At 39.4% G+C, this 27,946-nt stretch overlaps 1 protein-coding gene and 1 long non-coding RNA gene across 3 annotated transcripts in view; one reads left to right on the top strand and one right to left on the bottom strand.

The window, feature by feature from the left end:
- The window catches only part of PCSK2 (proprotein convertase subtilisin/kexin type 2), a 371,029-nt gene that overhangs the window by 257,868 nt on the left and 85,215 nt on the right, over nt 1–27,946 (top strand). The window lies entirely within an intron of this gene.
- Nucleotides 1–27,946, bottom strand: part of LOC128628273 (uncharacterized) — a 54,107-nt gene that overhangs the window by 10,559 nt on the left and 15,602 nt on the right. For both annotated transcript variants that reach the window (XR_008392590.1, XR_008392589.1), the window contains exons 2-3: nt 22,580–22,661; nt 18,747–18,929 (exon numbers count right to left, since the gene is read on the bottom strand). This is a non-coding gene — a long non-coding RNA (uncharacterized LOC128628273). The remainder of the gene's footprint in view (nt 1–18,746; nt 18,930–22,579; nt 22,662–27,946) is intronic.

Consider the following 27,946-nt stretch of genomic DNA (forward strand, 5'->3'; position numbering starts at 1 on the left):
CAAATAAGACATCCTTGAACCACTTTCAGTGAACTAGAGGGGATGGAGAAATGAGGTGAGTCTGATGGAGGCATATCTATCCATACATAGTACAGTGTTATATGGAGAAGGCCCTTCTTAAATGAGATGATATTTGAGCTGATTAAATTCAGCCAGATTTAGGGAGGAGAGAATTCCAAACAAATGCAACAGCTTGGAGGATAGGTGTGGATGGAGCTATATGCAGGGGAACGGAAAAAGATAACACAAGAGCCACAGATTCACTTCCAAGAGCTGCTACAATGAATTACCATAAATTGGGTAAAACAGCAGAAATTTATTCTCTCACAGTTCTGGAAACTACAAGTCCAAAATTGAAGTATCAGCAAGGCTGGAGACTCTGAAGGAGAGTCTGCTGCATGCTTCTCTCCTAGTTTCTGGTGGTTGTGGGGAACCCTTGGCTTTCCTTGGCTTGTAGACCCATCACCCCAATCTCTATCTCCATCTTTACCTGGTGTTCTCCTCCTTGTGTATTTCTGTGTCTTTCTCTTCACATGGACTTCCTCTGAGGACATCAGTCAATGGATTTAGGGTCCACCCTAATCTAGTATGACCTCATTTAACTTGTTTACTTCTGCAAAGACACTATTTCCAAGTAAGGTCAAATTCACTGGGGTTATTTCTTCCATACCAGACTAATGAGTTCAACATATCTTACAGGGGAGACATACCTCAATTTACAATAAGCAGGGTTTTGCAAAGTACAACCCATCCATTGTCCTTTTGTTGTTGCTGTTTGTGAATAAGATTTTATGGACACACTCATTTGTTTATATATCATTGTTGGCTAGTTTCCCATTACGATGGCAGAAATGAGTCATCACAGAAACCATGTGGCCCACAAAGCCTAAAACATTACCCTCTGTCCCTCTCCAGAAAAAGTTTGATGACTCCTGAGCTAGCAAGAAACTGGTAATAGGCCAATTGTGAATGGCTTTTGGGGTAAATTTGAAGAGTAAGAACTTGACCATGAAAACCCCTAGGAGTGTAGTGCAGTGTTGATAGGAAGGGTGCAACTGCAAAATTAGATAGAGATGTTGCAAAAGAAACTAGAGTACTTGAGTATCTTGCAGACCCCAAAGAGACATATTAGTGATTAGAGGAGGAAAGAAGTGGGAGAACATGCAGTGGAGGGTGGAGAATGAAATGTGCACTTTTGTGATTTCAACAGTTTCCATTCTGGTTTATGAGAAGATCAAGGAACATGCTGAGATGGAACTGAAGTGAAGTTATAGGAGTTGGAGGCAAAGGCCATGGGTTGGGAAAGCAAAGGGGCCAGATGATCACCTTTCAGGGTCCTTGGAAATGCCAAGAAGAGTGGTGGCAATATGGTGGCAAGGAATACCATGAATCCAAGATATGTCATCCCCAAAATCTCTAGGGAAGAGTATTTCTTTCTCAAGAGAGCAATGTTCACAGTTCAACAGGTACAACCCCATGCATAAAGAGATTCCATGAATAATGTGGATTTTGGTGTTCCATCCTTGTAGCAATTTAGTAAGGTATGTGCACAACCTCCAAATGGAAGCTATGATCACTTTTCCATAGTTTATGAATTATGAAGTTGGATTCCCATCACCAATACTGACAAATTTTTTTGCTACAAAACCAATTAAAATGATGAGTAGCTGTCAAAGAAACCAGAAATACATTTACTGTTTCTCCAGAACAGTTGAGGATCAGCACTTTTTTGTGTTACTTTTCATATTAGCTGGGAACAAAAACTGGTATCATCTGAAGGTAAAATTCGAACAACTTCTTCATGAAAGGGGACTGGTCCACTTGGTTTTTTTCAGCTAAAAACACTGAGATATTTATAATGGGCCTTGTGCTTCCTTTTCACTTATCTCCCAAGGTCATAACACTCTATTTCCATCTTCTTAACAAGGGATAATCTTGCTAATGTTTCCTCTTAAAAAAGATCACCAAATCCAAGATTAAATGAAGCAAAAAGTAACAAGTTAGAAGATGGATGACAATGTTTGAGTTTAGTTTACTATGTATGCAAAAGTGAATGGCAGCCCAAAGCCCTGAATCCCCTAATCTGGCTGCCATTTACATTATCTTAGGTCTTTATGCTCTGCTCAGTATTGAGGGTGCTGGAATAGGCAAGATGCTCAGTCTCCTATTATTTTCCTTTACTTTCTATCATAAGAAAGAGTTGTAGACACCACACAATACAAAGAGAATGAGTCTGAATCAGATCTAATATTTACTACTAAGCCACTTTTAGCTGAAAACCTTGAGCAAATACATAACCTCATTAAGCCTGTTTTTTTATCCTCATTGACACTCAGTTTTCTTACCTGTAAAGTAGGGTTTACAATATTCAGTCCTCAAAACTGCTGTAGACTCAACTAAAATGACTTTGTGTTGAATTATATACATATAAAAAAAGGAATATGTGTATATATAATAGCAACAGACCCCGTACATATTTATTATTCATATTGCTATGCCTTTGACAGGAGAAAAATACATATTTAAATCAAAGTCCCCAATAAGTGATATTTGGACAGAACGCTCCTTCCATGAGGTGACTCAGCTATCAGTGAACTCATCTTTGCTATTTTTAGGGCTAGAAAAGGAGAGGCAGGTGATACTGAAGTTGTGTAATCAGTTGCACAAGGAGCCTATAACTAGCATCTCCCTCTCTCCCAGGACATCTGGAATCAGAGGTAGTGGACTTGACCTCAGCAGCCATCCAAAGGTGAACAGAACACTCACAGAGGAAGCAAAGGTAGAGAAGCCTTGAGTATCTGTTTCTATACCCAGTCAAAAGAGAGGGAAATACAAATTGACTTGTCCCTTGTCACCTTGACGACACAAATTTAGACCCTGGCTGTTACATTATCTTCTGATTCTCTTTTCAGAACAGTGTCTACCTCGTTTTGTGCTGATTTACAGTTTCTACTGCAGGGCCTTGACAGCATGCTCAGCCTTTGTGAAACTGCAAGAATCAGCCTTGAATTGACTTTTCAGCTGGCCACTCCTGACCTTTCAATCTGCCACCTAGGCAAGTTCCATAACAGGGTCTACTGTAAGCCCATCTGTTGGCTGGTCCACTTCTGTTCTGGGTCCCAGAGTATATTCCTGTGGTCACCCAGTGCAATCGTTCTCCTTACCCTCTTATTAACATATCAAGACATCAAGACTAAATCCAACTGCTTTACTTAAACCCATGTTTTCTTTTCCTTCAACCTGATTTACCCATTGCTCCTGTGCCACTCTCTGTTGAAGTGAAGACCAATAAAGTGATAAAGTTTCAGTACAGCCACATGCTATTTTCAAACACTCATTCAAGGTCTACTTTGTTACTGTGACAGTGAGAGGCGGGGGGTAGACACAGAGATACTCCAGCAGTGAAGGCTACTGGGAAAGAGAGGAAAAATCCAGCAGAGCTAACACAGGGCAGGAGAGCCAACCAGTTAGTAAAATGGGTCATGAGCATGGATTGGCTTCAAGCAGCACCTATGCTTAAAGTCTTCAAGTTTGGGCTATGAGGCCAAGCATTGACCAAGCACAGAATTACAGTGCATGTGGCTACCTATGTGTACCCTCATTTTCACGAAATCCAAATTATATCTTACTATATTGTTAACTTTTGTTTGTCTATATTTTTACTAGGATAGGAAATATCACTTCTTTTCAGCAGAGTCAGGGTATAATAATAAGCATACATTGAAATACAAACATATTGTAAAAGATGTTTTAACTCATATTGCTGTTAAAGCAGCTTAGCATTTAGTTTGTCCATAATTAGGTGTACTTTCAAGGTTTTGACTTTATTTTAAGCAACAGGAGGCAAAACTTAATAATCATCAAAATTTATTTCACAGCAGGAAAGATTTTACTCTGAACTTTTAGTCTTCTTGTAGAATTGATCCTCTTAATAGCCCTTGCCTTCCAGAATCACAAAGAATCCAGTAATATTCTGTATAAGATTCATACATTCATCTTGATTTTGTTGTTGTTGTTTGCTGTTTCAGTAGGCCTCTCTCTTAAAACCAAAGAAATCCATTGTGACAACTCGATTCTCAGAACTGACCTCCATAGAAAGAACTTGGGTCTGAGAGATGCTAAGAAGTCCCTGACACCCCCAAAATACTACCCTCTAATCTTTACTTTTAGAGACAGAGTTCTTTGGCTTTTTCCAATGTCCATTCTCTCTGTTAAAGCAGATGATATTAAGAAAGACAAGGTACTGCATTTATTCATGCTAAGATATGGATGGCTTATCAGATTTGAATCCTTCTTATCAAAGAGTTTAAGCGGAAGGGGAAGGAGGGACAGTGGAGGAAGATTCTATCAGGGAGATTATAGATGTGCAGAGTGGAAGTGAAGAGCCAGAGGGAAACCTGGTCCTGTGCACTTCTTTCACAAATAAAATAAGTGTGCACAGCCAGATCCCCTGGAGGTTCTATTAAAATGGGGATTCAGGTTCAGCCAAGTCTGGGTGGGGCTTGATATTCTGTACTTCTAACAAGTTCTCAATGAAGTCAGTGCTACTGATCCACTAGCCACTTTAAGCAGCAAGGGGGCCAGAATATGAGTAATTAACAAGGTATTAGCTCAGTGGTTCTTTACCTTGGGTATACATCAGAATCACCTGAAGAGTTTCTTTTTCAACTACCAATGCCTAGACCTCACCCCTGATCAATTAAATCTTAGGGACCCCTAGGGGGTCCCTTAAGTATTTATATTTCTGAAAGCTCCCCAGGTAATTCTACTGAGGAGCTTGAGTTGAGAACCACTGTTAGATAATAACTGCACTGAAACCTAAAGTGTCATTCCATAACTGAGGGTTAAGGGCAAGAGACCTCAGCTAAGGGCAAGAGACCTCAGCCAGGGGCATCTTCCTCTCCAACAGTGACTTGTTATTGCACAATGCCCAACAAGTGGTTGGTACTCAGTGATGAAAAATAAATAAATGATTAGCTGAATGCATGAATGAATGAAGACCTATGAAGGCCAACTGTAATGTAAAAGATTGAAGCCATAATGTTGCAATGACAAGTGACAGGACTGAAATTTGAGGATAAAGGTCTTTTCCAGGGACTTCTGCCAAGATGGAGGCATAGGTGGAAACACTTTACATTCTCGCACAACCAAATCTAAAAACAACAAAGTTTTAACAACAATAAACACAACCAAACCACACAGAAATCGACAATACAGAGTCCAAAAACAATGCACTGCTCAGCTAAACCGGTGAGAAGGGCGAAGCCAGCAGCGGAGCTGGTTGGGCAAAAAAGATCCCTGACCAGTGGTGCACAGGCAGCCGAGGATGCGCATCCCAGGGGCAGGCTAGCTATGGGCAGACACAGGGAAGAGGCGCGGCTGGCTGTCTGTGGTTGGTCCTGCATTTGTGCCCAGATAAACCAGTGAAGAGGCGAGCATTGAGACTGCCAGGTGCAGGGCAGCGGGCTCGCACATTTGCGCTCAGATAAACAGGCGGGGGCCTATGGTGAGTTGGACCGGGCGAGCGGACAGGACCACCCTTGCACCCTCTCTGACCCTGTCCCCACATACATCGTCATAAACCAGCAACCTGGGTGGCCTCGCCCTGGTAAACAACTAAGCCTCTGCTCCTCATACATAACAGGCATGAACAGATCAAAACATGGTTCAAGAACAAGTCAGAGCCCCAGAGCCGATAAATCTAAGCAATGAAGAAATAGCCAAACTTTTAGATGCACAGTTCAAAACACTGGTGATCAGGATCCTCACAGAACTGGTTGATTTTAGTCACAAATTAGAGGAACATATGAAGGCTAAACTAATTGAAATGAATGGTAATGCACAGGAAACCAATAGTAATGGAAAGGAAACTGGGACTCAAATCAAGGGAGCAGACCAGAAGGAAGGAAAAAATGACCAAACAGGAAAATATGAAGAATCAAGAATTCAAAAATGTGAGGAGAGACTTAGGAACCTCCAGGACATCTTTAAATGCTCCAACATCCGAAATATAGGGGTACCAGAAGGGGAAGAGGAACAGTCACGAGTGGAAACCTTATTTGAACAAATAATAAAAGAGAACTCCCCCATTCTGGCAAAGGAAATAGACTTCCAGGAAATCCAGGAAGCTCAGAGAGTACCAAAGAAGTTGGACCCAAGAAGGAACACACCAAGGCACATCATAATTACATTAGCCAAGATTAAAATGAAGGAGAGAATCCTAGAAGCAGCAAGAGATAAGGGGACTGTCACCTACAAAGGAGTTCACATCAGACTGTCAGCGATTTCTCAAAAGACACCTTACAGGCAAGAAGGGGCTGGGCAGAAGTATTCCAAGTCATGAAAACCAAAGACTTACAACCAAGATTGCTCTATCCAGAAAGGTTTTCATTTAGAATGGAAGGACAAATAAAGTGCTTCTCAGATAAGGTCAAGTTCAAGGAGTTCATCATCACCAAGCCATTATTATATGAAATGTTAAAGGGACTTACCTAAGAAAAAGAAGATAAAAAAGATGAACAGTGAAAGGACAGCAAACTCACAGTTATCAACAACCACACCTAAAACAAAAGCAAATTAAGAGGACAGCTAGTTCAGGAGTGAACCATAGAAATGAAGATCATGTGGAGGATTAGCAACAGGGGAGTGGGAGAAGGAAAAGGGGGGAGAAGGTACAGAAAATAAGTAGCATAGACAGTAGATAAAAAATAGATAGGGGGAGGGCAAGAATAGTAGGGGAAATATAGAATCTAAAGAACTTGAGACACGTGTTCATAAACTAAAAGGGGGGAATGGTGGGGGAGGGGTGTGCAGGGTGGAGGGGAATGGAGGGGGGAAATAGAACAAATGTAATGGCATAATCGATTAAAAAATTAATAAAATTAAATTTAAAAAAGTCTTTTCCATTATTTTTTCAGATCCCTTGTACAGGTATCAGTCCACTCTGAAGACTGACTGCTGATACCTGGATATGTCAAAGCCATAAATATTACCATTGTTTTACTCCAGTGTTTCCCGAACATTCACCAGTCACAGCATACCTGCAAAATTTTCTATATTCATGCATTTACCCGGTGTGTTTCCTTACAGTGACTCACTTTTTTTAACATAAATAAATGTGTTCTAAAGGGAAACTACACATCTACTTTAAATAGAAAAACGATCAATATCTCTTGACATAAATACAAGTGTCAACATAAATGCAGTGGAAGCAATTCAAGCTCAGTGTCGCTGCCTGCCAGTGCTTGCATCTGTCAGTTAGTAAGATGGATTAGGAAGGAATGGGGGGAATCAAAGACCAAGAGCACTAATGGAGACCTGTCATTGGCATAAGAAGGATTGGAGGAGTGTTTGAGAAAAGTTATAGTCTGCTCTGGTTGGTGGTTCAGTTGGTCAGGCGTTATTCCTGATTCAATTTCTATCGGGCACAAGTCTGGGTTGTGGATTTGGTCCCTGGTCAGGAGGCATATGGGAGACAACTGATTGATGTTTCTGTCCCTATTTTTCTCCCTCCCTTCCCCATCTCTAAAAATAAATAAAATCTTCTTTTTTAAAAAAAGGAGTCACCATCTGGCCCTGCAACGACAAGTTGCTAAAGGTACCATGTGCAAGCTTTGTGGGACACAGCTCACAGCCAGTGATTTTTCAGACTGGACTCAGAAACCCAAGGGCCACAAGTTCTGCTAAAGATCTGAGAAAAAGGAAGTATTTCCAATATTTCAGTTCCTGAGAAGTCCACTCATCAATTTTATTTGTTTTATATACAGCATAATGTTTGTTTTTTGTTTTTTCCAAAAAAAAAAGTCCTACTTCTAAGAGGAACAATATAACCAACAGATAAAAAAGACGTAGGCTGTTCCTTGATGTTGAAAATGAAAATTTACTTTCTTGGAGGTATACTTACTTGTTTATACCTCAAAAGCATTATATCTACATCAGAGGAGAGAATTCACTTGGTAAAACCATGCTGTTAAAAAAATGGATGGATCATATGAAGTAAGAGATGTGCTTTCTGTCTCCTTAATGAGAGGTGTCCCAGATTGGGGGCTAAATCATTAGCTCAATTTACATACTTGGACTTGAACAGAATGAACTTTTGATATTTTAAAGAGTAAATCCACTAAATTATTACTTTTTATTTGTATTAGTTTTTCTCTTTTAAATGACCAAGCAGTAGAGTGAGATGGCTATGATTCTAATGCAGAGAGGCAAAATTGACAGAAGACAGGCCTCTGGAACCAGGCTGCCTGGTCTAAATCCTTGCTCTGAGTCTTCTCATCTGTGTGACCTTGGGCAAAATATTCAACCTCTCTGTGCCTCTGTCTCCCTGCTCATAGAATGAGAGTGATAATAAGAGTCCTACCACATAAGGACATCATAAGGCAAAACTAATGCATACAAAGCATCTAAGAGTCCCTTGTGCAAAACACACACATGACATATTAGGTTGGCCAAAAGATTTGTTTGTTTAGTTTTAAGTAAAAATAAAAGACAGATTTTTCATATTCACCAATAACTTTATTGAACAGCATATTCACTGCTTTGTTCTACTACCTTCTGCCACCTTTCAGACAACTTCATAATTTCATCTTCCCAAAACTTTTAAATTTTTTGAGCAAAGAACTGTCCCAGGTGCCTTTTGCAGTCTTCCAGGTAATTGAAATTTTATTAAGAGAATTTTGTAAAGACTGAAATCAGTGAAAATCTGAAACTGCAATTTCTGGTGAATATGATGGATGAATTAGAAGTTCCCAGCCAAATTGTAACAGTTTTTGCCTGGGCATCAAAGAAACATGCGGTCTTGCATTATCCTGATGGAATATTTTGCATTTTCTGTTGAATAATTCTGGATGCTTTTTGTGAGTGCCACTTTCAGCTGGTTTAATTGGGAGCAGTACTTGTTGGAATTAATTGTTTGGTTTTCCAGAAGGAGCTCATAATAGAAGACTCCCTTCCAATCCCACCATACATACATCACCTTCTTTGAATAAAGACTGTCCTTTGGTGTGGTTGATGGTGGTTTATTTTGCTTGCTCCATGATCTTTACTGTTCCCTATTATTGTAAAGTATCTATTTTTATTTTTTTATTTTTATTTTTAATATTTTATATATTTTATTGATTATGCTATTACAGTTGTCCCATTTTCCCCCTCCACCCTGCACACCCCCTCCCACCCACTTTCCAGCCATTTAGTTCATGGGTAATATATATAAGTTTTTTGGTTTCTACATTTCCTATACTATTCTTTACCTCCTCCTGTCTATTTTCTACCTACCATTTATGCTTCTTTCTCACTGTAACTTTTCCTGCCTTTTTCCCTGTCCCACTCCCCGGCTGATAACCCTCCACGTGATCTCCATTTCTGATTCTGTTCCTGTTTTTGTTTGCTTAATTTCTTTTTTTCTTTTTCTAGGTTCGGTTGTTAATACCTGTGAGTTTGTTGTCATTTTAGTGTTCATAGTTTTGATCTTTTTCTTAGATAAGTGCCTTTAACATTTCATATAAGGGCTGGGTGATGATGAACTTCTTTAACTTGACCTTATCTGGGAAGCATTTTATCTGCCCTTCCATTCTAAATTAAAGCTTTGCTGGGTAGAGCAATCTTGGATGTAGGTCCTTGCCTTTCATGACTTGGAATACTTCTGTCCAGCCCCTTCTTGCCTGCAAGGTCGCTTTTCAGAAATCAGCTGATACTCTTATGGGCACTCCTTTGTACATAACTGTCTCCTTTTCTCTTGATGCTTTTAAGATTCTCTCCTTATCTAGTTTAATGTAAATATGATTTGCCTTGGTGTGTGCTTCCTTGGATCCAACTTTTTTTAGACTCGCTGAGCTTCCTGGACTTCCTGAAAGTCTGTTTCCTTTGCCAGATTGGGGAAGATTTCCTTCATTATATTTTCAAATAAGTTTTCAATTTGTTGCTCTTCCTCTTCTCTTTCCGGTACCCCTATGATTCGGATGGTGGAATGTTTAAAGTTGTCCCAGAAGTTCATAAGCCTCTCCTCACTTTTTTGAAATCTTGTTTCTTAATTCTGTTCTGGTTCAATGTGTATTTCTTCCTTCTGGTCCAAACCATCGATTTGAGTCCCAGTTTCCTTTGTGTCACTGCTAGTGCCCTGTACATTTTTTTTTATTTCACTTCTCACAGCCTTCATTTCTTTTCTCTATTTGCAACCATAGTCAACCAATTCTGTGAGCTTCCTGATTACCAGTGTTTTTAACTGCATCTGATAGGTCGGCTATCTCTTCATTACTTAGTTGTACTTTTTCTGGAGTTTTGATCTGTTCTTTCATTTGGGCCATTTTATTTTTGTTTGGGCACACTTGTTATGTGGTAAGGGGTGGAGCCTTAGGTGTTCACCAGGGTGGAGCAACCCATGTGGTCAGGTTGTGGCACTGTATGTGGGGGAGGAGTCCAAAAAGGAACAATGCTGCTTGCTCAACTCTCTGCTGGCTTTCAGTCCCTTCCTCCATTAACCACAAGCAAATTGGGCCATTCTGGTGCTGATTGCCAGTGGGTTTCTCCAATGAACTCTCCTATGAGGCTGAGAGTTTCTCCTGAAACCTCAATCCCCATGGGTTTTTTGGTCAGAGGTTTTGAGGCTTTATTTTCCCATGCTGGAACCCTGAGTTGTGTGGTCTGCCTGTCTCCCCAGGTGTTCCTCCTGGTTTATCTGCAGGCAAATGTAGGACCGCACACTCTGCCAGCTGCTGCCTTGGCTGGTCTGCTAGCTGCCGTCTTGCTGGCCCAGTCCTCCAGCCACCCCAGCTGCCTGTTTCTGGCCCTCCTACTGGTCTGGATGAATGTTTCTTCTTTAACTCTTTGGTTGTCAGACATCCATACTGTTCAATTTTCTATCAGTTCTGGTTGTTTTTTGTTTTTAAACTTGTTGTTATACTTTTTGTTGTGTGAGGAGACACAGTGTGTGTACCTATGCCCCATCTCAGCCACAAAAAGTGTCTACTTTTAATTGCCCAATACAATTTGGTTTAAAAATGGAATGTTGTTCATTACATTTAATTAGAGAATCGCATGCAGAAATATTGTCAAAAGGGTTTTTGTCACTTATGTGGAACCCAAACATCAAAGCAATTAACATAACCAAGTTGGTGCAAATGATTGTCAGTGCTTGATTGGAATATTTTGAGTATGTCAGCTATCTCCTGCTTGGTATAACATTGATTGTTCTGTTAGTGTCTTAATCTGATTGCTATTAACTTCAACTGGAGACCATGGAGCATAGTCCAGTGAGATATCTCCAGCTCAAAACTTAGCACACCACTTTTGATACATTTAATCAGCCTCAGTACCTTCTCCATACAGTGCCAAATCTTTTTTTACATTTTAGAAGTGTTTTTACCTTTTTTGAAATAATAAAGCATAATAATATGCCAAATATGTTGCATATTTTCTTCCATCTTCAATATTAAAATGGCTACACAAAAATTCATCAATTTTGATGTTTTTAAATGTACACTGATATGACAGCTGTCACAATACAATCTAAGAAAATTATTTTTGTTATATTAAAAAAATGAAGTTAAAGACAACTAAGAACTACTAGAGCCACCTTACAGAAAAAAAACAAATGAATGTTTTCACCAACCTAATATGTTACCTGTTATTTATTTTTTTAATAATTTAGTTATTTTGAAGTACAGTTTTTTGTCTATTTCTTCCATCCCAGCCCCCCCACACCCCATGCTCCCCACCTCTCTCCCATTTCCACCCCCCTTAGTTCTCGCCCCTGTGTCCTTCATATTTGTTCCTCGAAATCCCTCCCCTTTTTCCCCCTTAAATTTTCCTCCCTTTCCCCTCTGGTCACTGTCCCCTTGTTCTCTATTTCAGTGTCTTGGTTTTTATTCTGCTTGCTTGTTTGTTTTGTTGCGTAGCTTCCTGTTAAAGGTGAGATCATATGGTATTAGTCTTTCAACACCTGGCCTATTTCACTCAGCATAATGCTTTCCAGTTCCATCCATGCTATTGCAAAGGGTAGTAGCTCCTTCTTTCTCTCTGCTGCATAGAATTCCATTGTGTATATGTACCACAGTTTTTTGATCCATTCATTTACTGATGGGCACCTAGGTTCCTTCCATCTCTTGGCTATTGTAAATTGTGCTGCTATGAACATTGTGGTGCATAGATTCTTTGAAATTGATGTTTTAGGATTCTTGGGATATAATCCTAGCAGTGGAATTGCTGGGTCAAAAGACAGGTCGATTTTTATTTTTCTGAGAAAATTCCATACTGTTTTCCATAATGGCTGTACCGGTCTGCAATCACACCAAGAGTGAACTAAGGACCCCTTTTCCCCACAATCTCTCCAACACTTCTTGTTTGTTGCTTTGTTTATGATAGCCATCCTGACCGGTATAAAGTGGTATCTCATTGTGGTTTTAATTTGCATCTCTCTGATAGCTAATGATATTGAGCATCTCTTCATGTGTCTCTGGATATTCTGTATGTCCTCCTTGGAGAAGTGTCTGTTCAAGTCCTTTTCCCATTTTTTAATTAGGTTCGGTGTCTTCTTAGAGTGGAGTCGTGTAAGTTCTTTGTATATTTTGGACATTAAACCTTTGTCTGAGGTATCATTGGCAAATATGTTTTCCCATACAGTTGGTCGTCTTTTTAATTTAATACTGTTTTCTTTAGTCACACAGAAGCTTTTTATTTTGATGAGATCCCATTTGTTTTTTCTTTCCTTTATATTCCTTGCTCTAGGGGATATATCAATAAAAATGTTGCTGCATGAAATATCTGAGATTTTCTTGCCAATGGTCTCCTCTAGGACTTTAATGGTTTCATGGCTTATATTTAAGTCTTTTATCCACCTTGAATTTATTTTGGTGTATGGTGTAAGTTAGCGCTCAAGTTTCATTTTTTTGCAGGTAGCTGTCCAGTTTTCCCAACACCATTTGTTGAAGAGGCTATCTTGACTCCATTTTATGTTACTGCCACCTTTGTTGAATATAAATTGACGATAGAGAGTTGGGTTGACTTCTGGGCTCTCTGTTCTGTTGCATTGGTCTATGTGCCTGTTTTTATGCCAGTACCAGGCTGTTTTGATTACAGTGGCCTTGTAATACAGTTTGATATCAGGTATGGTGATCCCTCCTACTTTGTTTTTCTTTCTCAAAAGACCAGCTGCTATTCGGGCTCGTTTATGGTTCCATACAAATTTTCAAAGTGTTTGTTCTATGTCTGTGAAATATGTCATTGGTACTTTAATAGGTATTGCATTGAATCTGTATATTGCTTTGGGTAGTATGGACATTTTGATGATATTAAATCTTCCAATCCATGAACACGGTATATGTTTCCATTTGTTTGTGTCTTCCCAGATTTCTTTCTTCAGTGCTGTGTAGTTTTCTGCATACAGGTCTTTTACCTCCTTGGTTAGGTTTATTCCCAGATATTTTATTTTTCTTTTTGCTATATCAAATGGGATTTTTTCCTTGATTTCTGCTTCTGCTGATTCATTGTCAGTATACAAAAATGCCTTTGATTTCTGGATATTGACTTTGTATCCTGCTGTTTTGCCAAATTCACTAATTAGTTCGAGCAGTTTTTTGGTAGAGTCTATAGGATTTTTCATGTACACTATCATGTCATCTGCAAACAGTGACAGTTTTGTTTCCTCCTTTCCTATTTGGATGCCTTTTATTTCCTTTTCCTGCCTGATCACTGTGGCCAAAACTTCCAAAACTATATTAAATAGAAGTGGTGAACGTGGACATCCTTGTCTTGTTCCTGATCTTAGTGGAAAAGCTTTTAGTTTTTGCCCATTGAGTATGATATTGGCTGTAGGTCTCTCGTATATGACCTTTATTATATTGAGGAATGCTCTCTGTATTCCCACTTTGCTGAGTGTTTTTATCATAAATGGGTGTTGTACCTTATTGAAAGCTTTTTCCGCATCTATTGATATGATCATGTGGTTTTTGTCTTTCTTTTTGTGTATGTTATGGATTACATTTAGTGATCTGCGAATACTGAACCATCCTTGCATCCCTGGGATGAATCCCACTTGGTCATGGTGTATGATCTTTTGGATATATTGTTGGATGCGATTTGCCAATATTTTGTTGAGGATTTTAGCGTCTATGTTCATCAGCAATATTGGCCTAAAGTTTTCTTTCTTTGTTGTGTCTCTATCTGGTTTTGGAATTAGGATGATGCTGGCTTCATAAAAAGAATTTGGGAGTTTTCCATCCTTCTGGATTTTTTGGAATAGTCTGTTAAGAATAGGGGTTAGCTCTTTCTTAAATGCTTTGTAGAATTCTCCTGTGAAACCATCTGGTCCAGGGCTTTTGTGTGATGGGAGTTTTTTGATTACTGCTTCAATTTCTTTTGCTGTTATTGGTCTGTTCAGGTTTTCTGTTTCTTTTTCATTGAGTTTTGGAAGATTATATTTTTCTAGAAATGTGTCCATTTCCCCTAGGTTTTCAAATTTCTTGGCATACAGTTCTTCATAGTAATTTCTTACAATCCCTTCTATTTCTGTGGTATTAGTTGTAACCTCTCCTCTTTCATTTCTGATTGTGTTTGAGTCCTTTCTCTTCTTTTCTTGATGAGCCTACTTAAAGACTTGTCTATTTTGTTTATCTTTTCAAAGAACCAACTCCTGGATTCATTGATCCTTAGGATTGTGCTTTTAGTTTATGTCATTTAGTTCTGCTCTAATCTTGGTTATTTCCTTCCTTCTGCTGGTTCTGGGATGTCCTTGTTGTTGTTCCTGAGCTCTTGCAGGCATAGGGTTATGTTGTTTGTTTGAAATGTTTCTGTCTTGTTTAGGTAGGCCTGTATTGCTATAAACTTCCCTCTCAGGACTGCCTTCACTGTGTCCCATAAGTTTTGGGTTGTTGTGAGATAGTTTTCATTTGTTTCCAGAAACGTTTTGATTTCTTCCCTAATTTCATTCTTGACCCATTCATTGTTTAATAGCATACCATTCAGTCTCCATGATTTTGGGTGCTTTGGGTTTCTTCCTTTGGGGCTGGTTTCCAATTTCAGTCCCTTGTGGTCAGAGAAAATGCTTGGTATGATTTCAATTTTCTTGAATTTTTTGAGGCTCATTTTGTGTCCTATCATGTGGTCTATTTTTTGAAAATGTTCCATGTGCATTTGAAAAGAATGTGTATTTAGCTTCTTTGGGATGAAGGGCTATATATATATCAGTTAAGTCCATTTCCTCTAGGGTGTTGTTTAATGCCACAATATCTTTGTTGATAATTTATTTGGAAGATCTGTCCATTTTTGATAGTGGGATGTTAAAATCCCCTACTATAATTGTGTTGCTGTCAATATCTTTCTTGAAGTGCTCTAAGATTTTCTTTATATATTTGGGTGCCCGTATGTTTGGTGCATATATATTTACAATGTTAATATCTTCTTGGTGGATTCTTCCCTTGAGTATTATGAAGTGACCTTCTGCGTCTCTCTTTATGGCCCTCTTTTTGAAGTCTATTTTGTCTGATATGAGAATTGCTACCCCAGCTTTTTTTCTTGTCCGTTTGTGTGGTAAATTTGTTTCCAGCCTTTCACTTTTAGTCTGTGACGGTCTTTTGTCCTGAGGTGGGTCTCTTGAAGGCAGCATATGTGTGGGTCATGCTTTCTTATCCATGCAGCTATTCTGTGTCTTTTGATTGGAGCATTTAATCCATTTACATTTAAGGTTATTATTGATAGGTACTTATTCATTGCCATTTTTGTACCTGTGTTCCTCTCTGTCTCTCACTTTTCCTTCCTTTCCTTAAAGCAGTCCTTTTAGTATTTCTTGTAGAGCTGGTTTGGTGGAGGCATATTCTTTGAGACTTCTTTTCTCTTGGAAGCTCTTTATTTGGCCTTCTATCTTGATTGAGAGCCTTGCTGGATAAAGTAGCCTTGGTTTTAGGCCTTTGGTTCTCATTACTTGGAATATTTCTTGCCATTCCCTTCTTGCTTGGAGTGTTTCCATTGAGAAGTCAGTAGCTAACCTTATTGGGGCTCCCTTGTATGTTACTTCTTTTTTCTCCCTTGCTGCCTTTAAGATTCTCTCTTTGTCTTGGAATTTTGCCATTTTGATGATGATGTGTCTTGAAGTGGGCCTCCTTGGGTTCCTCTTGATTGGGACTCTGTGTGATTCCTGGATTTGTGTGACTTTTTCTCTCATCAAATTAGGGAAATTTTCTCTCATTACTCTTTCAAATATGTTTTCTATTCCTTGTTCTTCTTCTACTTCTGGTATCCCTATTATTTGGATATTATTACGTTTCATATTGTCTTGTATTTCTCTTAATCCCTTTTCATTCTTTCTGAGTTTCTTTTCATTTTCCTGTTCTTTCTGTGAGATGCTTTCTATCTTGTCCTCCAGCTCGCTAATCCTATCCCCCGTCTCATCTATTCTACTTTTGAAACTTTCTACTGTGTTCTTCAATTCCTCTTGTCCCTTGCTGATAGTTTCTATTTCCTTTTTCATGTTGATATAGTTTGCAGCGAGATCATTGTAGCTCCCCTGTAGTTTTTGGTAGCTCATTGTGAGCTCTTTGAACTTCATGATAACCAGTGCTTTGAATTCACTATCTGATAGTTGATTAGGCTCTATTTTATGTAACATTCTTTCTGAAGCCTCTGCTTTTTCTTTCATTTGGGGATTGTTTCTTTGTCTTCCCATTGTTTGTGAGACTCTTCTTGTTAGCCTCAGCTTCTACAGTTGATCTGTTCTGACTCCCTGGGTTTATTTTGTGAACCTCTGTGGTATAATACCTGTGAATTTCAGTGGTGCAGACTCCTTCAGGTATCTTGATGTTCTCCGTTTCCACCTACTCCTTTTATCATGTATGTGTAATCAGTTGTAGGAGGAGACAAAATGGTTTATGACAGCAGAAGAATTTTTTATGATATTTACAGTCACTGCTGGTAGAGAGGAGATAGGCTATCTTTAGGCTAAATATTGTGTTAACCGTATTCTTCAGCCCAACTTTCTGCTTTTACGAGAGGATGGACAAAAGATAAGCCTCTTGTTGGGGAGGGAAGTCTTGTGAGTTGTAACTAGAAAGCAGTGAGGTTTCAGATGGTTAGATTTTGAGGTAAGGTGAGTGTAAGGAACAGTAAATAGGTATAGTGTGTGAGCAAATAAAGTTAATCACTACAGTGATAGAATTCAGGGACCTGTACAATGGGCTAAGATCTGGGAGATGTGTTGTGAAGTATTTACTGTTGTATAGATCAGCTATTATTTACACTAATATTAGAGCAGCACTCGTATAACAATCTCTATGTGATCTGTCTGAGTAGGGGGTATAGAGCTTTAGGTAGTGTGCTAAAGGAAAACAAGTGGCGTGGAGTTTAGAGGATTAGCAAAGCACTGTGGAGGAAAGAACAGGGGAAGCCTGTCTTATAATACAGTATAACTACTCAAGACTGAGAAGCCTATACAGAAAGAGGAGGAATACAGAGATATTATTAAAATATAAAAGAAGTGAGAATAATGAAAAAATATGCAACACCTCATGGCTTCTCTGCTATAGGAAGTTGAAATTTGTCTCTCTGTCTCTACTGTTGAGATGCCCCCTCTTTGGGTCCCATTCTGGTCCTTTCACAGTTCCTAGTTGTTTGTGTCTCTTGTGGGTAAAAGGAAATGAAACAACAAACAATCAAACAAAAAGGCAGGAGAAGGGAGGCGAAAGTGATGAGTTTAAGAGGAAAGGAAGAAGAACTAAAACAGGGAAAAAGAAAGGAGAGGAACAAAGTATAGAAAGATAAAGCAGTGATAAAATTTAAAAATATATAAGATTACTAAACAAATGCAGAAAAAAAAGTTACTAAAAAAAGGGAAAAAACAAAAAACAAAAAATAAACTAATAAACAACAACAAAAAACCAATAATAACAACAACAACAACAACAGAGAAACCCTTCCCTTGTTGGTTTCAAACTGTCCAGACTGGTTTTTCTGGTTGCAGCAGGATCTCTCTTTGGGCTGGGATGCCGGAGCATGTACACGCACCAGCCAGGCTACCAGATTGGGGTGTGGGCACCTGCACACTCACGGAGCTGCTTGTGTCCCACGGGTTCTGGTAGGGTCCTTCCCAGTCCTGTGGCGGGACTCAACCGTTTCTGTGCCTGTGTACCCTGGCCAGTTGAAGCCGGCAAGGCACTTCCCAGTCCTGTGTCGGGAACTCAGAGGCTTCTGCATCTGTGTGCACCCGCCAAGCTGTCTGGGATCCGAGAAACCAGCAAGGTGCCTCCTAGCCCTGTGGCTCGCTTTCCCCCTGGCTTGCTGCAAGGCGGGGTGGGAAGCAAGCCAAGCTGTCCTGGCAGGAGAACACCTCAGTACACTTTCAAAAAAAAAAAAAAAACAAAACTCTCCAGATAGCCTGCCTCTCAGTCCAGCCCAGTCCCCAGCGAGACCAGTGAGGCCAATGCGTCTCTCAGTTCTCCCAGGCTTGGGACCACAGAGTCTGAAGTTGAACCGGGCCCTGTGTCTTTGTAACCCTCCCTGATAATGCAAGCAGGCAAGCAGACAGGTCTCTGCCCAGTGTTGTCTAGTTTTGCTTATATGGGGAATGGGGGAGCTGCTGGCCTGTGCTGGTGGCCACTGGGGCCGCTGGGTGCTCAGGCTCCCGTGGCAGACACCTCTGGTGTTGGTCTCAGACCAATGGCTCTGGTCCTTGGCTGTAGAGGCAGCACCAGGGCCATCTGGCGAGGGGGTGCCAGCCCCTGCTGCCGCTTTGTCTTTACTCTGGTCCCCAAGACCCCACTGACCTTCTGCTTTCTGGTGTTTCAGTGTCCGTCACAATCTCTGTTTTTTTAATTTCACAAATGCTGGATAACCGATGGATTAGTGCGCTGCTTCTCTATAGATCTGCCAGGATTTTCACCCACAAGTAGGGGAGCTGGAATCCACTCCATCCTACTCCGTTGCCATCTTCCTCCCTGCCCTGTTACCTGTTATTATTGTGACAAAAAAATGGGCAAAACAAAAGGTTACACAATGAAAACTGTATTTTCCTTCTTTGCCTCATTCCCTAAAGGCAAAGTACCATAAAAAGGCTCTTGAGTATCTTTCCAGAAATACTCTATGAATTTACCATCAAGTATATTTCTATCTTCTATGCAAATGGGGTCTCACTATGCACTTTATTCTGCTTGTTGTTTTTTTGTTTTTTGTTTGTTTGTTTTTAGTCAACAGGACTTCGTGGGAAGGAATTCACTGTGAGCCTCATAGCTTACCCCTGGCCAGGACTGCAGTTTTGCATTGTATGAGTGCCACAGCATTTATTTATCTTTCCCCACATTGCACACTTAAGCAGTTTGAGTCTCACTTTTGTAACCATTGCTGCCATGAATACATTTAAAAGCAAATTTTTCATCTAATGGGCAAGTATGTATCTTTAGGATAAATTCTTAGAATTTGGATCCCTGGGTTAAAGATCTTACGTATCTTTATTTTGATAAATATTGTTAAATTTCTCTTCAAAGAAATTGTACCAATTTGCAAACTAACTACCCATGTACACAAGTGCCTCTTTCCCTTCCTCAAAATAGTATTTTAATAGATAGGATAACTGAGGAGAGCAATTACATTGAAGCACAATTATCAAACAAAAAAATACATTTTGAGATGATAATATGTTTTCTTCATTAATAATACATTAAATGACAAAATCAAGTAGCAGGTAAGAATGAATAGAAAAGGCATTTCAGCATGTCTGCCACAACTATAATGCGATATGGAAGCACATGTTGGTGACAAACTCACACTACTGATAATGATATCATAGCTTATTGTCTACATCCAGAATTGAGAGAAATGCTCAATTTCAATTGGCAGCTCATGAAGATAGAGATGTAAATTTTCTAAACAAATTTTGGACTCTGTCTTAGAGCCAGCTCTTTAAGATTAATTACAGTGAGTGGCAGCTTCTCCTCAATGCATCTGGTCAGCTCCAGGAATTGACACTTTCAGGGCAGCTATTAAAATTCATGCATTGGAATTCACCCCAGTCCAGCCTGATACAGCTTTCACTGGCCTTCTAAAATAGGAAGACAAGCCAAGAAGCCATGGGCAGGCAGAGGCAACTCTAAAGAGGCCATCCAGAGGTGCTGACTCGACTGTGTCAGAGATAGTAACAGCCCTTCCTCTTCCTCCAATACATCTGCTTTTCTACCCTGCAGGGTTTTAGAGAATATTAAATAAAATGAGACAATTTAAACACTTTTGAAAAACTTAAAGACACTCTTAATTTAGTGCTTTGTGTTAACCATTAGGAATTATTATTGTTATCTCCTCTTATGTTTAGTGCTTAGAACCTTTCTCAGATATACTGACAAGGGTGTCCTTGAGAGCCAGAGGACAGTGCTGCTCCTGTTTGGAAAATGTACAAAGCCCAGTAGGCCAGGACATGGCTTGGGTGTGGTAACATTTGCCAGCCTGGCTATTATGTTGCATCATTCTTCTCACGGAGCGAGTACTCCAACGACTAGAGAAGTTGATGGAATTTCAGGAGTAAGAAGAAAGTGATGGTAGGATGGGTCAAATCCATTATCAGAGAGCACTCTGTCACTGGAAAAATCTGTAAATCTTAAAAGTATAGAAGAAAGATTGTAAATAATTTTCTGACTATGCATCCTGTTTTAAATTTTTTTGAATGCAGGAGAAATGTTAAATTTCATTAAGTTTTACAGCTGGACTTAATATAGACATAAATCCCCTTAATGTTGGTTTCAGTCAAAAGTAAGCTGAACATTATCACTAAACTGGTACATGTGGGGGAATTATTTGAGGAAAATAAAAATAGGCACAGTTGGGAACATTCAGCTATGACCATATTAGATGAAAGTAGGTGCAATAGCAAAATTCTTTGAACTTTAATAGACTGGGCTCTTTTGCTGCTGTTTCCATACAGATGAGCTTGTTCTGAGGCAATATGGTTGCAGTTTGAGAGTCGATCTGGGGAAGCTCATTTTTCCTTGATTAGTCCATGAACATAGTGCAATTTCAGCTAATATTGTTACACAGTTCCTAGCTGGGTTATTTGGTTAAATGCCTTCAGGGAAAGTAGGAAGTCAGACTAAAGGGACAAAAGCAATCCAGTCTCCTGTTCTGAGTTCCTTTAGCTGTGGAATTACATTGTCAAGTATTCATATGCCATGCTGTACCCATGATCATAAACTCCTATTGTTGGACAAATTATTTAAGTCTTGTATGACCTGACATTTCACAAGAGACACAGTGTCTCCCTGGTGCAATTTCTCTGAGGTCTGAGCTTATATATGGCAATAATAGAAAGAACTATTTCTTGCCATGGCTCACAGACATGCTAGTACTTATATAATGCATTTGTGTGAAATTCTTTAAAAGTGTCACCTTTCAGTGGATAAGTTGCAAAACAGCACCATTCCTTCTGAGCAAATTAGAAAATGTACCCTATTCTGAGCAGACAAATGAGCAAAGGATAGTCTTCTGGGCTGACCTATTACTTAAAGCCCCACCCCAGGTGCACCTAAAGTAATATATTGTATGCCAAATGTACAATAATTGAAAAAAATAATTTTTATTGATGGTTTTCTTTGCACTAAAAAGTGTAAAATGTTTTTAGTTTACTGTAGCCCTATTTGTTTATTTTTTTTATTTTGTCTCCCTTGCCCAAGGAGATATATTACAAAAAAAAATATTGCTATAAGAAATTCTGATATTTGAACACCTATGTTTTCTTTCAGGATTGTTATGTTTTGAGTCAACATTTAAATCTTTAATCCATTTTGAGTTTATTTTTGTGCGTGATGTAAGAAAATGGTCTAGTTTCTTTTTTGTGTGTACATTTCTGTCCAATTTTCACTTATACGTGGAAACTTGTGAACAAAATAAGCTAACAAAGTGGAGACAGACTCACACATACAGAAAATAGACTGACAGCTATCAGAAGAGAGCAAATGGGGCAGGTGAGAAGGGCGAAAAGATAAAGCAAAGAAAAAGAGAAAGACTCATGGACATAGACAACAGCACAGTGATCGCCAGAGGGGAGGGTGAAACGGTGGTAAGAGGAGGCAGAAGAAGGTAATAGGAGGATAAATGGTGACAGAGGGGGCCTTGACTTGGGTGGTGAACAGACAATACAATATACAGATAATGTATTATAGAATTATACACCTGAAACCTATGTACTTTTATTAACCACTGTCACCCCCAATACATTCAGTAAAAATAAATCAAAATTTTAAAATAATAATAATATTTTAACTTTAAATAAAATAAAGCCCCCACTTAGGGCCCATGGCCTGGCGGACCCAGTGCCACCGCAGGTGCCCCCTCAGGCAGGCACCTTTCTGCAGAGAACAACCTGCAGGACTGTACATGGCAGCCCTCACTGAAAATACCACTTTCCTACTTTGTAATCTGACCACAAAGTTGCTCCTCAGGGCTCTGAATATATCTGTCCAATCATAGGAGTGGACTCCCATATTAAATGGTCACTTTGTAAACACCAAGAGCCTGGTATTGACAAAATGTTGATGCAGCACCATGTTTAAAAGTGAAAGTTGGGTGAGGCCTTATGCAGCAGACACCACGTGTGCCATACCACCTGGAAGATTACCTCTGCATGCTGAGGGCAGTTCACTGCAAACAGGTGTTGCTCTGCCAAGGGTGATGCTCTGACCATGGGAACAGATGGGACACTGCGGATGAAAAGACAGAACAGTTAGAAGGTTGATGCCCCTAGTAGCAGCCTTCAGCCAGTGCTGGGCAAGGTTCGGGGAACAACGGTGGGGCTCTCTACTGCCTCAGTGAGCACTCTAGCAGGTGAGCCCTAGTTTCTGACCGCAGGAGTGCCCGATAACCCATTGGTGATTAGTGTGAGCCCGGGAGGGGTAAACTTCAAACTCACAGCAATGTAGTGAGGATACTTAATAGCAGATTTCTTTTCAGCAGCTAGAGCCACCTAGAGAGACGGGGACATGAGACAGGTATGTCTCAGAGAAAAGGGGCTCTTCGAGAAGGAAAGGACTTGGGGAGATGCTGTAGTGTAGGTCTCAGGCTGTCAGAGGGCATCCTGGGAGCCCATGAGGCCTAGGATGTCATTCAAGGATTCACAAACTCTTTCCATAAAAGACAGTAAAAATTTTAAAAACTGTGGGCTCTGTCACAACTACTTGTCTGCTGTTGCAGTGTGAACACATCTATAGGCAATCTATAGACACAAGTGAACATGCTATGTTCCAGTAAAACTTTATTTACAAAAACAGGTGGTGGGTCAGATTTGGCCTGCAGGCATTTTTATGACTCTAGCCATGGGCAATCAAAGAAATGAAGGACACAAAAGAAGAGGTGAGAGAACACCCACGCTTCTTAGACAAAGTACATGCCAGTTTACATACATTCCTTCATTTTTATCTTCTCAGCAACCACATAGTCATGTTCTTATCATCTTCATTTTAAAGAAAAGGAAACTACATTTTCTAGAACATAAAAAAAAAATGCCAAGGCTGAACAGTCTAGGTTCAAAACCAGATCTGTATGACTTTAATGCCTTGTTTCCTTTCTCTACTAGAAGCTAATGTCTGCTGACACATTTGTCTTATGCAACCAATCAAGAAAAGTCTACTGGAACTAAAGCCATTAAATTCCAGATTTGGGGGTAAGGGTGGCAGTGTCAGATCTGGGTCTCCAGGATCTCAGAAGCTTCTCTGACAATGTAAAGACAATAGAAGCAATGGGCTTGGTGAACACTGGGTCTACCACCAGTTTTCACAGTGAGACCAGCTCTACCATCTGATGTGTGCCGTGTGTGGACCTGGCCTTTGGTGGCCACACAAGTGTAACACTTCAGGTATAGTAAGTTTAAATAAGTCCTTTGTCCTTTCCTTGGTTAGTGTGCAGGCAGGCCATCTGATGGAAAAGTGCATGGTCAAAACTATGGCAAAACTCTTAATTAAACTTTCTTTCTAAGAGCTACTCTTCTAAGAGCCTTTTTTTTTCTGGCTATGCATTCAAATATTCAGAAATTAAATTCAGAATTAACTTCCAGGGAAGCCCTTAGGTCAATTTGGATTCAGCCCAATCTTCTCATTTTCTGCGTGATAGTACAATGATAATTCAATTCTTAATGATGACTGAGTCATTCTGATCTTGAATCACCAATAATTAAACCATGTTTACTAAACATCTAGTATTATCTAAAGCAATAAAATAGATTAATGCATTTTAGGAAAAAGTTATAGAAGAGTTCAAACCAAAACAAGCTTCTGGCTTACCGTAGGATGACCAAAGTATTAAATTTACAGAGACATCACTTCCCCCCAAATGTTAATGCTAATGGCTATCTTAGAAAATTTCAGTTTGATTTGTTCCTGTACACAAATAATTTTATGGAAGACAACACTGTAATTAAAATCAATAAATGATTTTGTTTGGGCTATAAAACTATCAAAAGAGCGTTTGCAAAATATTGCTTACTGTTCTTTATTGCTATAAAACATTTTATTTTTAGTCATAAAACAAACAGCCAAATAATAACAACTGTTTGCCTTCTTTATTACTCAGTGTATACTGTTACACAAGGAATTCAGCATTAGTCATCAAATTAATTGTAAGTACAACAAAATACTTAGAGTTCCTAAGTCATCACCCATTTGAACATTCAGAGTTGAAGTTGACCCCAGACAATACATGGTCCTTCTTGCTGTAAGAGTGGTCTCAGAGTTCCTTGGGTTCTTGGCTACCAGTTCTGCTGTCAGAACTCCCTAATTCTTCCCACAAGGCCCCACCCACCTCAAGGCAAGCTATTTTCTCCAGAATCAGGAATGAACACCAAAAGGCCTCAGCCCAAACACAGGTGATAATTATGAGCCAGAAAGGTGTGCCTGGGTGGAAAGCATGTGAAACTGGTCAAGTGCTCACAAAGCAAGGAAAAAGTTGCAGAAAATTCAGATTGGATTTTTCTCTAATTGAATTTAATTTCTACATGCAAGCCTAATTGCACTGATACAGAAATTTGACCTTGGTCAACTAAGGTTTTCCTCCCACCTTCCCATCTCCAGAACTGTCCTCAATCTTCAAAGGATAAGCATAGCATCAAGGAGAGGGATCAGGGGTCTTGGTGCACACATCTCATCCTCTGTCCACCCTGGACTCCCCTGTTATATGCATCCTCATGCCTACTAGCATGTCAGTTCATGCAGATCCTTCCTGAACCCTGGATCCTCATTGTCCTGACTGCAAAACATTCTAGGCCACATAGTTCTCACTGTCATGTTCTCACTAATCAGCCTCCCAAAGAATGTTGCATTGTCCCATACAGAGGATCACAGAAATGCAAAGTGGGGCTCCCCCTAGCTCCTCACCTAAGACACCTTACAGAGCCATTTTGCAGCCTCATGTCCCTGTCCAAGGATGAATCCTAGACTTCTCTGAAGTTGGAGAACTTCAACATAGTGCCATCTCAACATAATGCCTTCCCACTCCAAGAACACAGCTCAGAAGAAAGCGACAGTGCTCAGGGCCCCTTTGAGGACCCCACAATGGCTACTCATGCTGAATTTTCTGTCCAACTCACACAAACCAGGAAATTTTAATCTCTGGAGGAAAAAATGAGGCTTAGCAATAGCCTTCCAAATCAACTGCTTAAGTTTAAACCTCAACTTCGAAACCCAAAAGAAAATGTTTTTATGTTTTCTTTTAAAAATTTTTTGAAATATTTTATTTTTATGCTTTTATAGTTGTCCCACTTTTCCCCCTTCAGCCTTCCTCCACGCAGCCCACTCCCCACTTCCATAATCAGTACCCTCATTGTTGTCCATGTCCATGTGTCCTTCATATATGTTCTTTAACTAATCCTTTCATCTTCTTTCAATCAGTCCCCACATCTCCCCTCCCCTCTTACAGCTGTCAGTCTGTTTCAAGATTCTATGCCTCTCATTCTATTTTGATCATTAGTTTATTTTGTTCATTAGATTCCTCTTATAAGTGAGATCATGATATTTGTCTTTCACCACCTGGTTTATTTTACTTAACACAATAAGCTCTAGTTCTATCCATGTTGTCACAAAACGTATAAGTTCCCTTTTTTTTTTTTTTGCTGCATAAATGCACTACGGTTTTTTGTTTGGGGGGAGTTTTTTTGTCCACTTATCTACTCATGGTCACTTAGGCTCTTCCCAAATCTTCGCTACTATAAATAGCGTGGCTATGAACATGAGGGGTACATAAATTTAAAAATATTAACTTATGTTTCTCTTGAAATTTCTACCCAAGCAAACTTTAAGAATTATCTTATCTCCAAAATTCAGTGAAATTAGGGGTAACCAAACATACTTAAGGAAAACAAATGAGTGACTATTTCAAAATAATATTCCTCAAAAGAACTGATATTCAAATATCTCATGAAAGTCAAAGAAAAAACAAGTCAAATTTGAGAGGGTCTTACAGAGACAGGGATTATAGACCAAACAGAGAATTAAATTTTTAAAGATGAATAAAAGTAGTTTGGGATCTAAGTGTAGGAAGAACAGAACTGGAGTCATGCCAATAATTACAGCCAGTGGAGACAGGAAGATGTTTTCTCTAAAAGCCAGGTGTTGAGGGAAGACCTAGATTTTAGAATAAAGGATAGATGTGTTCAAGACCCAAGATAGAATGGCTGGGCCAAATATTGAACAAAATGGTGTAGGAAAGGGGAAATGAGAAATTTTTTTTCATTGGGTACAAAATTTCTTTTACACAAATGAGTAAGTTCTAGCACTCTGCTGTGCACCATGGTCAACAACAAAGTATTGTTCAGTTTAAAATTTGTGAAAAGGATAGCTCTCATACTAAATGTTCTTACCAAAACACACATGTACACACACAAGAACACAAGGTAATTTTGGAGGTATTGGAAATGTTTAATACCTTAGTTGTGGTGATGGTATCACGGATGTATGCATATGCCCAAACTCATCAAGATATGTACACAAATGTGTGAAATTTTTGGTATATCAATTATACTAGAGTAAAGCTAAAAACTTAAGAATTAAAAAAGTCTGAACAAATTTCAGGTGACTTCTGCCCCCAAGTACAGCATTTAAATAAAGTATTTTTATAACTGTGATCATTATAACTCCTTGTCATCCAACAAATGGAAACACAAACTAATGGAATTGGTCAATTTACTCTTAAAAACATTATGCCACTATTCTATTAGGTATTCATACTACAGTGAGACACAAACTAAAGTGTTTTACCTCATAAAGCAGCAGAATTCCTGAAAATGTCTCCAGACCCATGGAATCAAGAAATGCCCAAGCTGGAATAGGCATCTAACCCAGTGCTTCCTAGCCCAGTGTATACTGTGGGCCAAGAAACCACCTGGGCTTTTTACTACAGATCTCAATACCAAAGCAGAGAAGAATGGGATAAGGAAAGAAGAGCTTCACAGAGCTCAGCAGCCCTGGCCAAACAGACAAGCAGTGGGGAAGGAATGGATTGGTCACCAAATGATGGTGGATCATCTCTCACCACAGACCAAAATAAAAGGCCAGCCAACTAAAGATCTAAATGAAAAAAATTAAAACATGAAACCACTTAAAGAGAATTTAAGTAAATTTGTGATTTCTGTGGGGAAAGACTTACAGTGGGAAAAAATGAAGGTGTTGGATTGCACAGAATTTAAATTTTTTAAAACTTATTTATTTTAATTGTTGCTCAAGTACAGTTTTCTGTCTTTTACTCCCATCCCAGCCCATCCGCCAGCCCAGTGCTCCCTACCTCCCTCCCATTTCTACCTGCCTTAGTTTTTGTCCATGTGTCCTTTATACTTGTTCCTGTAAAAACCCTTCCCCTTTTCCCCTGAAATTCCCTCCCCTCTCCCCTCTGGACACTGTCAGTCTATTCTCTATTCCAGTGTCTTAGGTTATATTTTGATCATCAGTAAATGAATGGATCCAAAATCTATGGTACATTTACACAATGGAATTCTATGCAGCAG

Source organism: Artibeus jamaicensis, unplaced genomic scaffold (assembly GCF_021234435.1).
Source record: "Artibeus jamaicensis isolate MK-2021 breed Jamaican fruit bat unplaced genomic scaffold, CSHL_Jam_final contig_65, whole genome shotgun sequence".
NCBI classification, from domain to species: Eukaryota; Metazoa; Chordata; class Mammalia; order Chiroptera; family Phyllostomidae; genus Artibeus; species Artibeus jamaicensis.